At 39.6% G+C, this 13416-nt stretch overlaps 1 pseudogene; it reads left to right on the top strand.

Annotated features, from left to right (window-relative positions):
• The first annotated feature begins 2384 nt into the window (after window positions 1–2384).
• LOC122135204 lies at window positions 2385–3852 on the top strand (annotated as a pseudogene).
• The last annotated feature ends 9564 nt before the right edge of the window (window positions 3853–13416 follow it).

Here is a 13416-nt window from a genome sequence, read left to right as displayed (position 1 = left end):
AAAAGAGAACGCTACAAACCTTTCACTAGACGGCTATATTTCGTAGTAATTCAACCAGGGCGAAAAACAAATGTGTGTGACACGACCGTTTACAAAACATATAATCCATTTCAATAAGGCTATAAACACTCACCAGATAAAGTTTTTAACAGTTTCACTCCGCCATACCCTGAATAAACGAGCATGAACTCACCCCCCCCACCCACTGACTGATATTTAGGGTGCGCTTCTGACGGCACTGTATTTTTAATTTTTCAGAATAAATTCATCATGACTATATATATCATGATGAATTAAGTCTGAAATATCATTTTAAAAACATTCAGGGCATGGCCATGTTGCTACGTATGTGTAATAACATGACGAAAAGCCACGGAATGAACAATGTAATGCTGTTTTTTCCAAAAAGACTTTAGACATTGAGTTGTTTTGTAGCAAAATAAAGGAGGCAGCGCACTGGAGTAATAAGTGTATGAAGCCGGAGTCGTAGGACTCTGTGGATATGGATGCTGTTTTTTTAAGACACTTTTTAAAAGCGTTTTAAAATGCTTATGAGTAACTGTTTTTTAATAGGCCAACTTTACTTTAAAATGCATCATAAATGAATGTGGTTGATTCAAATAGTTGTTTTTTTTTTTTTTTTGGTCATTCTACTCCCGTACTACTCTTCTTATTTTCTATTTTGCCCTGTACAAGCATGACCAGAATATTAAGAGCAGTTTGCTCAGTGCACAGCTTTGCAGAATAAGTACGACCGCATACCACTCCTATTATTTAAAAAAGATTTAGCAACTAGGTCTGACCATACAGCTGTGGTTTTGACTCTAGAGAGCTGATCCTAGACCAGCGCGAGTGCGATATGATTCCGTCGAGAACAAATGATTGACTTTAGATGCAGATTAGTGAACAGGTTTTGCAAGATTAATAGTATAATTTCATAACACTGGCCTGAACTGCTGGTTAAAATAAGAATAACTCTCGGTCAGTTTGAGTTGTGCCTCAAAACTGAACTCTGTTGTAGGATGTGTATTTTTGGACATAGCACACCGCCTTGCTACACCGTGATATTTATTTCACGAATACTCTGTGTACATTATAACAGAAAGCAGAAGAACTCTAATTGTTTTTCCGTTCTGAACATTTCAACATGTTGTTGCTGTGGGGCAGGAAACTGTCTCTTCTCGATCAGTGATTGGGCAGAATGGAGGGGCGTCTCCAGGCACTCGATCCTCATTGGTCAATACACTCTGAATCGGGTCCCTCTTATTGGCTACTGTATCCTGTCGCTCAGTGGGTTCATGCGCAGTGCTGAAGGGAGGAGTCAAACAGCAGTGAGTCACAGCTAACGGCTAGTGTTTCCGCTATAGGTGAGTACACATATTGGTCAGCGATAAACTCACATTTCCAACGGATTTTTGTCCATATTAACTCCATGATCCGTTACTTATTTAATGGCAGCTGTGATCATGTTAACCACAGGGTTCGTGTTTGCATTGAGTGTGTTTAATCACGCGCGTTAAGCTAGCTGAGGCCTGCAGCAGCTCGTGGCTGCGCGGGAAGTCTCATGTAAGTGCACGTGCTCAAATGCACTTCCAAAAATAAAACCCACAGCAGCTCATGATACACCCATCGCGACAGAATAGCGATAGAGTCGATTGTTTGTGTGAAATCTTTGTGTGAAAATGCATGGTGCGGCCCAGTGTTGAGATTCTAAGGCTGTGGGGCATTAACATTTGTGACTTTCCTTCAGTCATGCCATTTAAACAGCTATACATCTCTAAACACATGCATTGATCATGCAGATTTCATATGCATACTCTGCTGGTCTATCCCCGATGAAAGCAATTTCGCTTATCTATTATTATTTCCTAAGCTGATACTTAATTTATTAGTACATGTGTTAAACCATTATGTAGGTGTTTTGACCTTCATTAAACCTCTTATTAAAAATACAGTGATGAGTGTTTATATTTTTTTTTTTTTTTTATATACTGTGAAACCCCTGTTAATTGTTTGTCAGTCTTCCAGCAGTAGCGTTGGTGCTAGGCCACGTGCCATCATCTTTGCCATTTACAGTAACGTTAGATGCTTTACATGAGATCTGAAAGTTTTTTAGATTTTATGTCTGTTTGGATTGTTTTTCCATAAAAATAATCAAGTTATTACTGGGTGTCATAAATGTGCTAGCAAGCTCACACTGCAAAGTTCAAGTGCAGTGATTGTCCCATGTAATTGTTTTTTATTTTTTTTATTGTGGAACGAAATAAACCTTAGAATGCATGGTATATGAATACAGAGATTGCAAATGTATGAAACTTTTTTTTAAGTTGTATAAAAATGTCACAATGGAAAAAAAAACTAAATTTATGGTTCGCATGAATGAAATCATAGTTTGAGGGTTTATCTCCACAGATAATGGACATGAGTACCAGCGAGTGCTTTGGATGTGGCCGCTCCGGACACTGGATCAAGAACTGTCCGAATGCTGGTCGAGGTCGAGGCCGGGCCGGGGGACGAGGGGAAAGGGTAGGGATTACTTGAGTTATTTAAAATAGCACTGCTTCTAGACAGATGCAGTCCAACTAAGTGGCTCTTTCTCTCTGTAGATCTGTTCTGTTACAGATGTGGAGAGCAGGGGCACATTGCGAGAGATTGTGAAACAGACTGAGGATGGTAAGATGCTCTGCCTCACTACATTTTGATTAGTCAGAACTTGAAGATCTGTTTTGCAATTGTTTGTAATCTGCATTGTTTATTAAAGCTTTTCCCTGCTTCAAATACAGCGTGCTACAAGTGCCACAGGAGTGGCCATATTTCCAGAGACTGCAAAGAACCCAAAAAGGAAAGAGAAGAGAGCAGTGTTGCTACAACTGCGGCAAAGCCGGGTCTCATGGTGGTTGGCACGTGACTGTGACCACGGCAACGAGCAGAAGTGCTACCCCCTGCGGGGGGTTCGGACACATCCAGAAGCTATGTGTGCACAAGTGAAATGTTACCGGTGAGTCCCATCAGAGCTTGACATTTAAAGAAGTTGTTCACCGCAAAATATAAGTATTTAATAATAATGTCCAGATTCATTGCGCATAAGGTCCTTTTTGTGCATAGTATCTGAACGCAATGCACCATGTGAGTGCGTGCTACAGATGTTGTCATTATAGGCTCTCATGCTTTTCTGTATTCAACAGAAAAAATAGCTTTACAAGTTCTAATGACATAGCGGCATGAATGAGAGTAAATGATACAGTTTATATTTTGGGATAAATGATCACTACTTTTTAAGACCGTGAAGAACAGGCTTTGAATTGAGCGGGAAAACTAAAATGCATGTTGTTTTGCAGGTGTGGTGAGATTGGTCACGTGGCAGTGCAGTGCAGCAAGGCGACTGAGGTGAACTGCTACAACTGTGGCAAGACCGGTCACCCTGGCGAGAGAGGAAGCGATGCACCATTGAAGCGTCTGCGTACTTCTTTCCTCTGTCGCCCCTCCTTTCCTGATTGATGGTTGTTTCTCTTCTCTGAATCCTCTTCATTGGCCAAAGGCTGGCAAACAGAGGCCTTTCCCAGGCCAGTGAGCAGCTTTGAGTTTTGTTTTTCTTTGTTATGAAGAAAAGGGGTAAAAAAGAAAAATCATATTGCATTCAAAATGAAATGTTGATTTAGGTAGACGGTGTAATGAATGATGCTTTGTTAAGAGACCCCTTTCCATGCCACTGGTGAAAAGATCCATTACTGGGACATCCCGCCCCACAGGGAACCTCTGGGCTCACGAAAGTGAACCTTAGATCAAATGTAAGAGAGAAGTCAGACGAAGGCTCAATTCTGGTGTTTTGTTTTCTTTTGTTTTGTGGATATACGGAGAAAAATAGCAGGCTTAAGAAAGACCATTTTCATTGCGGGAATTCCCATTATGATCTGGTGCCCCACTAGCAGCTCACAGCAAAAGCGTGTGTGTGTCTACAAGGAAATGTAATATTGATATATTTGAATTAATTTGACTTCCAGAAAATCATACCTTTTGAGTCGTCTTTTTTGTATTTTTATTTAGTTTGACTTTTTTCTAAAAAAGTCACGTTTGAGGGTTCAGCAAAACCATGCTTGTTAATGCTGAACATTACAGAGTTATTTTAGTCGTCTTTACTACTTTAAATTATCCAGTACAAGTAGAGAGAGACGTGAAATCAGCAACAATTTGCAAAAAAAAAAAAAAAGAGAATGTTTTCACAGAAATCAGATATTTTTTGTACTAAATATCACTTGGACTACTGTTAGAATATCATTGCTTGTACTCAGTTTTTAAGTCGGAAGGAAATTGCAAGGAATTGCTTAAGTCCTAGAACATAGATATGTAATTTGTAAACTGTCAATAAAGTTGGAGGAGGATGAGGAATTTGCCTGCATTCATGATTTTTTATTGCCTAGAAAAATATGAAATAGTTAAAGTTCCATTCCAAGTGTGTGTTTGGACATTAATTGGGGCTGAAATTTGAAAAGAAACCTATATTTATAATATATGAACTTTTTTTCCCCCCAAGCGTATTTTTAATTTGTGGGGGGGGGGGTTCCCCCAATGTGTTTTTTAAAAACAAATTATCTCATTGATATGGTGCAGAGCTACATCAGACACAGTTGGTCCCATTTCGTAGTCAACATTTCACTGAAAGGTTTAGTACACATTTAAACGGGACAGAAGCAAATTAAGAGCAAAACATCTAATGCATTGCAAATCCATGCCATTTCATCTGCTCAGCCATCCAGCAATTAGAAAATTTCAGTGGGGTGTAATTTCTTGTCATCTTTCCAGCAGACAAAAACATACTTAGCCATGTGTTAGGCATCTTGGCTGTTATTTCTTGCAGAGAGATGGCTAGTAATAAGATAAATAGGGTATGGGTGAATGGCATATGAAGACCTGTGGCACAAGTTTTGAATCACTGGATGCTGGAGGATGAAATGATTCATGAGACTCCAGCCAAAGTATAAATACCTAAAAAATAAAATCTACTCAAATGTATGTAATGTCTGTAAACATACCTAATTTTATTTGTGTTATTGGTTTATTGAGCAACAGGTAGTAAATGTTTACAGGTGCAGGGCTGTCTTATGGGACAATCTTTACGAGACAAAATATTAAAAACTACTGTGAAAGCAAATGTAATGTTTTTTTTTTTTTTTTTTTTTTTTTTTTTTGAGTAGTCAAACTACTGAATTGAAACCTCTTGTGTCTGCAGAGGTATTTATCCACTAGATGCCAAAGTACTCGCAGAGACAGGACAGGAAGTAAAGAAAAAAAGAGAGTGCAAAAACTGCAACAGTACCTAGTTTCCTCACAGGCACCTTTCAGCCTCAGTGACGTGAAGCTCAGAGACAACGGGACAGAGCATCTGCTGCGCGAGCAGCTGGTGGAAAGTGCCAGTGGCCAGGTCAACACTTCAGATTTTAAATATAAAAAAAAAACCTTGAAACTGTTGCATAAAAGGAGTCCGAGATCGTTTTAGATGCATCACACTGAAACCAACCGTTGCAGGCCAAGAAGACAAAGGCCTGTGGCAACCTTGGGACAGCAGCGTTCATTTGAGCCAACAGCCACCCAGCTAATAAGCCAGCATGAAAGCAGTTCCTGTGGGGGGGGAAACAACAACATTTAGCAAACGTCACTGACATTCATCTTCACAGAAAACGGGTGCATCAAACCAAATTCTTTGTTGTATGCAAATTAAAGCAGATGAATGGACATTTTTAAGCAGTAGAAAGTTTTTTTAATATCAACGGCTTTGTGAAATGGCCAGGTTTAGTCGGGCCTCGAGGAAATATAAAAACCTCATATTGTCAGCGTAACAGTAAAAACCAGCTCCAAGTTTCTTAATGTATCTCCAAAACTAGCATGAATGAACAAGGTGAACAGCAACAATTCTAGTACTGAGCCTTGTGGCACTCCGTTCTGATCTTGTGATTGATATGACACCTCTTCATTTATTACGACAATTATAAATACAGTCAGGCAAATACATTTTAAACCATGCCGATTGCAATTCCACTAATGCCAGCATAATTTTCAAGACGAGTGTTGTGGTCATTAGTATCAAAAGCAGTGCTGTGTGCATATAGCCTCCCACCCCTGAACTCTTCCTTCTGGTGAAAGAAAGTACTTCTCATTTTTTTATTTGTGCATTCCCCGTTTTGTTTCTTTGCTTCCTCTCCTTGGTTCTCAGCTCCACCCCTCTTGAATGTGAGGAAAAATGATGCAAGGAAAGAAAATGAGGACGGAGGAATCAAAGGAAAAGATTATTTGTAAATTGGAATATTCTTGATCACTCAAGCGTCACTTCATCATCGGTTGAAACTCAGGGGATCTGCCCTTGTGTTGTTAAAGATTCATTAAGACATTCATAATAATTATTAACAAAGCAAGATGCCCTGTAGATATATGTAACTGCAAATGTAAAAACATAAATTAAAATTATGACAGATGTGAAGGGGGAGGGAGAAATATATATGTGCATCAGGTTTTTTCAACAAGAAAAGACTTCTGCATAGGATACACCTGTGTCTCCTAGCTTATCTTCTTACATCCAAAGCCACAGGAAGAACTGGCATGCGTATTTGGTTAGTCTGCCTGTTGTGTTATTCATATGAGGTCATATACCTCCCTGTGAAATACAACACAACTGCAGACTCAATCTCCCGACTCCCTTTACCTGAGATAGATAGGTGACCCAAACAGAATATGAACCAGAACCAGAAATGGTTACTGCTGTTTTTCACTTATTGTCTATCTCAACTCATGGCTGCATCATCAGAGAGCTGCCTTCAGTGAGCCCAGCTTCAACGCACAGACAGAGAAGAAAGGTTGGTAAAGACAAAAAAAATGTGATGCAAAGAACTAGAACCTAACTTTTACACAACTGTGCAGGGTGACCACTGTCTGGGAACCATTGTCGCTGCGCACGAGACTTGTCAATTTAGCTTACAAAGAGATTTGTGTGAACTAATCTTCAGGAGATAAGACAATCCACACAATTGTCTTTTCACGGACTTTCGGTGACATCTATATGATATAGTATCGTAATATTCCAGTTCATACAGTATTGCCCACAAGCTAATGGGACAGTAGAACATATTACAGTGTTGTAACAATGTATCCATTTTACAACTCAGGAAGAGAAACCTTGGAAACTGTTACAAAGTTTCCTGTAAATTTCCAGGCAACACCTCATGCTAGCTAGCACATGGTTAGTAGACCCTTTGAACTGCGTACTGGAACATACTGCCCTGTCAGCACAGACACAAAGAAACTGTTCTGATGTCAAAGATAATGTGACATCTGTGGTGGGGTTTCAAGTGAGGTGTTGGAAAAAAAGTGAACCAGGCTTACAGCTTCGGGGTTTCAAGAGCAGAACAGTGAACAGGGCACTTCTTCTAAAAAAAAAAAAAAAAAAAAAAAACAGAGTTAAACGACTTTGGGTGTTATAGATTAAAGGCTGCTGAGTAAGTTTCATGATTTGTAACAAGCCAATTATTGTCATTTTAGTTTGTTTCCTGAGTTTAGTCTAAATACTATGAACACACTCCTCAGGAAACATCCTTTAGTGCATGAAGTGAACATAGAATGAGGTTCTGTAATTACTTATTACGTACCATGTTCAGAACGTGTTAATGCATCAGGCATTGTGTTATAGTGTTCTCAAGATTTGTATTTCGATGTTTATGCTCAGAAGAAAAAGGGAAAAAAATGTTGTCTACAGATGTGCGATTATTTGGCCCACTAGGATGGCAGAAAGTAGAAAAGTATATATAGTCCAGGTGATATGTGAAAAATAGTGTTTACTTTTTCATAAAAGCATGAAAACTTGGTACAACACTGTATAGTTTGTGGCCCTAAACATTTTCAGAAATGGAGCCATCACAAAAAACGCCTTGTGGTTTGACATGGCGACCATTTTACTTTCTGCCATAACCAAATTATGTATTATGTGTCATAGCTCCTGAACCAAACATGATAACCACAGAAAATGGGTGATGTCTTACCCTTGTTTTGCATGGTCAGGATTACAATGATATCACTATACAAAAACCATACACTTTTCAGGTGAAAGAGTTAATGGTGAAATCAGCAATGTGTGAGAAGGAAATCCCAGTATCACAGCATTTACAAATCTCGTCCATATCAGGCTATATCTTTTTTTCGCTTTCTTTGACAATTTTCACCTAATATTGTCCTATTCAATTACTAATAAATGAAAAGATTGTTTTTCAAGAATAATATCATGTATATTTGTCATATATATTATTTATCTATACTTATTATATATCTGATATACAATTATCTCAGGTAGTGTGTTTCCAGTACTTTCTTGTTCTCTCTCAACAACGCTCTAACATCACATGCAGATGGCAATGCAATCAGGTAAACAGTTAATGGTTAGTTCAGTGACTTTATGAGAAGGATTACAATGAAATCTCAGAAGATGCAGAATGAAATAGTTCATGTAAACTTAATTTACAATAACTCTCTGGGGCCAGAGTTGTCTATTATGCTGTCCAAAAGGGGGAAGCCAGATAACTGCATTAATAAAATTAATTTCAAGTGAATCGCTAAAATCTGATGTAATGGGTGGAATAATATTTATTTGTAGGGTGTGGTGATGGGTGCGGGCTGGATGACAAGCACAGGTGTGGTTTTTGCGGGTCCAATAACCAAGACTATTTCGACTGGGTCCAGTACACGCTGAGCATTGTCATGAGTTCCAAGCAGTCACTAATTGACAGCATGCTAGTTTATTATATTAAAGGGAGCACTCTTTGCGTGCTTTCTGTAATCTATTCACAATTTGAATAAAAGTTTTATTAAATGAGTTTTTTCTACCTCAGTAGGAGAGAGTAATGCAGGTGCGGTTCGGGTCCCAGTTTTTATGTCAAACGGGTCGGGTATGGGATTAAATTAGTGTTGCTGTCAGATAACATGTCCGGTGTTCTGTTAATTACTGCGATTGCGGGAAGATCATTTCACCAGCCAGGGAAGGTGAACGAAAATGCCTCTGTGATGTTACCATGAGGCATTGCTTTCTTACAGATCTCAGGCTTCTGAAGGGGATGTAGAGTCGTAAGAAGGTGAGGAGGATTAGGGAGGGGTGCTGAGCCCTGTGGGCTGTTCTGCATGCAGACACTCAATGTCCTCAACTTAATGTGAGCCGCAACCGGTAGCCAGTGCAGGTGAAATAAAGAGAGGTGAGTGGAAGTGGGCTCCTTTGGGCTCATGGAAGAGTAGTCGTGCTGCTACATTCTGAACATTTGTTGAGGTTTGATTGCACATGCTGGAAGTCCAGTCAGAAGAGCATTGCGAATAGTCAGCCTATGACAAGGGCCTGGGCAAGAAGTTGTGCAGCATGCTCTTTTTGGAAGGGCCTGATCCTCCTGGTGTTGTGCAATGCAAAACCTGCATGATGCAAAGCAAGCTGTCTTTACAATATGGTCCTTCGAAGGACGGCTGGTCACCAAAGAATAATTTTTGATGAACCTATGCAGGATGATGTTATCATGCTGTAGAAGTCGAAGTGTGGTAGGGAAAAATGTGAAGCTCAGCCTTTTCCAGGTAGAGCTGCAGGTGATGTTCCTTATTCCATGTGTGGCGATGTTTGCCAGGCAGCCTGAGATCCATGCAGCTACTGTTTGGATTTGGTCTGGATGAAATGAATGATAGAGCTTGTGTGTCATCAGCATAGCAATGGTAAGAGAAACCATGTGCTTGTATAATGGGTCGCCCAGTGTGTAGTGTAAATTGGTGAAGTAGGAGGGGTCCGAAGAACTGAACCTTGGGAAAACTCTGTGGCCAAGTTGATTGGGTCTTTGGATCTTCTCCCCAGGAAACCCTGAAAAGATACTACCTGTGAGATACGATTCAACCCAGTGGAGTGCAGATCCGGTGATGTTAGACAGGATAATCTGATGATTCACAGTGTCAAAAAGTGGCAGATAGATCCAGTAGAATAAGGCACTGATGATTTGGAATCAGCTGTCCACTGTCTGCCAGGGCTACAGTGACCGACAGCAAAGCATGCCATGGTGAATATTCAGCTGCCGAAACCTGATTGGTTTAAAGTTCAGTTGCTCATTCTGTGAAAGACGTAATGTAACTGTATCTAGAAAGGTGTGAACCAAATGGTTTTCCCCAAAAAAAAATTTTTCCATTAGAAGAGATTTTAATTAGGGAAGATCCTACACTAGTTAGTAGTTTTCTAGCCGCTTTTGTCTTCAGGGTATAACAATGAGGATAATCCTACAGACAGAACTTTGGGAGAAGCTAGGATTCATACAAGGGTAAAATTGTTTGAAGGAAGACATGCTAACATCGCTATTGAAGAACTGCTGCACAACCATCTTCAATAAATTCTTCTTTCATTAAAAAAATGTTGGTCAAGCCTACAAGCCTACATTGGTGAACCCACCCGAAAAGACACTCACTGCTCAGCAAAAATACAGGTAAAGATGGATGAAGCATGGGGGCAACGTTGTAGGTTAGAAAGGGGTAGTATGCAATGGCCTGTCCCTAAACAGATAGTTTCTGTGGACAAGAAGACCAAGTTGGATCACAAATTGTCGGTTGCGCTTTTAATTTTTTCATCCAGAGATGAGACATATGTTAGGTGCAGGAAGAGAGGACTGACAACCACGGAGGCTAAATGGAAAGGGTGAAAGAAATTGGTAGCACACAGGTAGTAATATGTTGGGTAAATGTAATAACGAAAGGAGCAGGGATGTCCTTGGAGGTTGTACCAAATGTTGTCCTGTGATACAATTCTTTAATGTAACTTCAAGTCAACTGGTTGGCCTGATTTGTTATTGCTTTGTGGTGGTACGCCATTTGGAGATCCGAATGAAAGCTAGCAGTGATTGGAATTCTGCAGTGTCAGGCTTCTCCTGATGGATTTTCGAAGTCCCCACAAAGACGACAAGTAAAGGCCATCGTTCCACAGAGAACGAGAACAGCAGCCCCATACAGCTCTTCTATTAAGGTGCCCAGTTGACCAGGGCTCGTAGGTAATACATCATTAACATAGGCCGAAGTTTAAAACAGAAGCAGTTACCGTAATAGCATTTAACTCCAAAATACTTTTTTATTAGCATAGGAAGAGTGGGTTGATTATTTCCAATTAGTAGAAATGAGAAGAACCAGGACCCTTCCAACCTGACAAGGGTGTGAGAGAAAGGGAAGTTTTTTAGAGAGGAACAGCAGGGTTTCGGTATGTCTTCTGTGACGAATCCAGGTCCTCCGTCAAGCCCAAGATTACTGGGCGACTTCATGCCAATATGGCTGCTGTTCTTGGTGTTTGTTGATGAGATTCATGTAAAAGCGCTGTTGAGGATTAATTAATTGAAGCAATCTTTTAATTTTATTATTAATTAAATTTTAGGTAATTATCAAAGAAAGAAAAAAAAAAACAAATAGCCATAATGTCGGATTTTTTGGTAAATGCTGGGAATACTGAGGTTGATTTCCTTCTCACATTGCGGATTTCATTCACAATTAACTCTTCACCTGCACATGTTTTTTTTATATGGTATCAGTGCAATCCTTGCCCATCACAACACACGGAACACAGCCACCTTTTTCTGTTTGTGTTTCCAATAGATTAGACACAAATACCTAATTTGGGTAAGGGCCTAAATGTACAATGGTAACCATGGCAACCACAAGGTGTTTTTGCAATGGCTCCATTGTCTGAAAATGTTTAGGGGAAGGCCAACCTGTAAAACTGTACCAAGTTTAATGCTTTTATGCAAAGTGAAAACTTATTACCCCAAATTGTGCACAAATTTGTTTCTTTTCATGTTTTCCATGGCGACGCGTCATGCCTTTCAGGTGACACACTGCAGCTACGAAAACACTGTATGGACAGATGGATTGCTTTTATATTTAGGTTTTCCTTTTTTATTCAAATATTCATGCACTTGTTTATCATTTAATCACCCAGGGGCACCAGAAATAAAAATCCCACACGTGGGACCATACCGCTCAAAGGGTTTAAAGACCAGGTGTAAATGTACTCTTTTAAATGCTTTGATATGAAATTACAGGTGCAGTCACTCAAACCACTTCAGGAAGGCACAAATACAAGACCATATAAAAATCATACTTAGAGCTTATGTGTAATGACAAATCTTTGTTAGTGCATTTTTAAAGGCATGCACACAACTTTCAGAAAAAAATTAGCAGGGCATTTGGTTCGTTAAAGGTGGATCCGTCAGTTTGAAGCTGGCAGTCACGGAATGTGAAGCCAGACCGGAAGCTGAACCGGTGGTAGTCTCTCGTAACTCGTTTAAAAAAAGGAGGTAACAATAAATTAATGACAAATTAAAAACACTTTAATGTACCAGTGACTATCGTACGTTTTTTTTGTTGTAAAGGGAAAACCAACAGTGGTGAATAGGTTCGTCCCATGTATGCTTATTTTAGTAGCCACATGACTATAAAGCATTCTATTAATATGCTGAATGAGTTGAAATTTTAGTAATTTTGTTGTGTTTAAGTTAAAGTTTTAGTAATTTTGTTGTGTTTTGTAAGTTTTTTACTTGATTATTATTATTGAATATATCCCCTTTAGTTCTTAATAGTTTCAAAAACTATAGAATATAGTTTTGGGGAAGTCGTGGCCTAGTGGGGGGGGGTTAGAGAGTTTAACATCCTAACCCTAAGGTTGTGAGTTCGAGTCCTCGCAGCATACATGGCTGCCGCACTGCTGCCGGTGGTGTTTTCACGGTGTGTGTGTGTGTGTGTGTTCACTGTCTGTGTGGGTGTCACTTTGGATGTTTTAAATGCAGAGCACGTGGTAGGGGTCTCCATACTTGGCTGTATGTCACGTCACTTTTTATTCATTTTATATTTTGGTTTTGGTCTTAATCTGGACTTGGTAATCATAAAGAAGTTTGTTGCGTTGGAAAACTGGTAGCAACAGTACAATGGATTACCTGATACAAGATCGTAAACTGTTATTTTTCCAATTTTTTCCTGATCTGGATCTAACTTATTTTAACAAGTGGGCATGGTGAGCAGCAACCGGGTCCCAAGAAAACGACGCAACTGTGCCTGCTCCATAATCCAACATACACTTGAAACTTAACTTACAGAGCAAAATATAAATGTTAATGGCAAGATTTACAGTTTCCTCCTAATAATTGCAGGGCCATGTTACATATCACCAAAGCATATTATTACATACACGCAACAGGAAGGGTAAGAACACAGTTTCAGTTCTTTTTGTTCACGGATACTTTAAATCTTAATGTTGTTTTGCTTGTCCAGGACGGCCATATCTGAGGGAGTATGTCCATGTTGATAAAGTCCTTTTCCCATGTCACATCGGTTCCTGGGCTCAGTGACCCCGCTACTCCACCCTCATCCTCACTCTGTTTTTGGGTTTGA

Source organism: Cyprinus carpio, chromosome A23 (genome assembly GCF_018340385.1).
Source record: "Cyprinus carpio isolate SPL01 chromosome A23, ASM1834038v1, whole genome shotgun sequence".
Taxonomy (NCBI): domain Eukaryota; kingdom Metazoa; phylum Chordata; class Actinopteri; order Cypriniformes; family Cyprinidae; genus Cyprinus; species Cyprinus carpio.
Note: the sequence above shows the minus strand (reverse complement) of the source record. Positions and strands in the feature narration are given on the sequence as shown.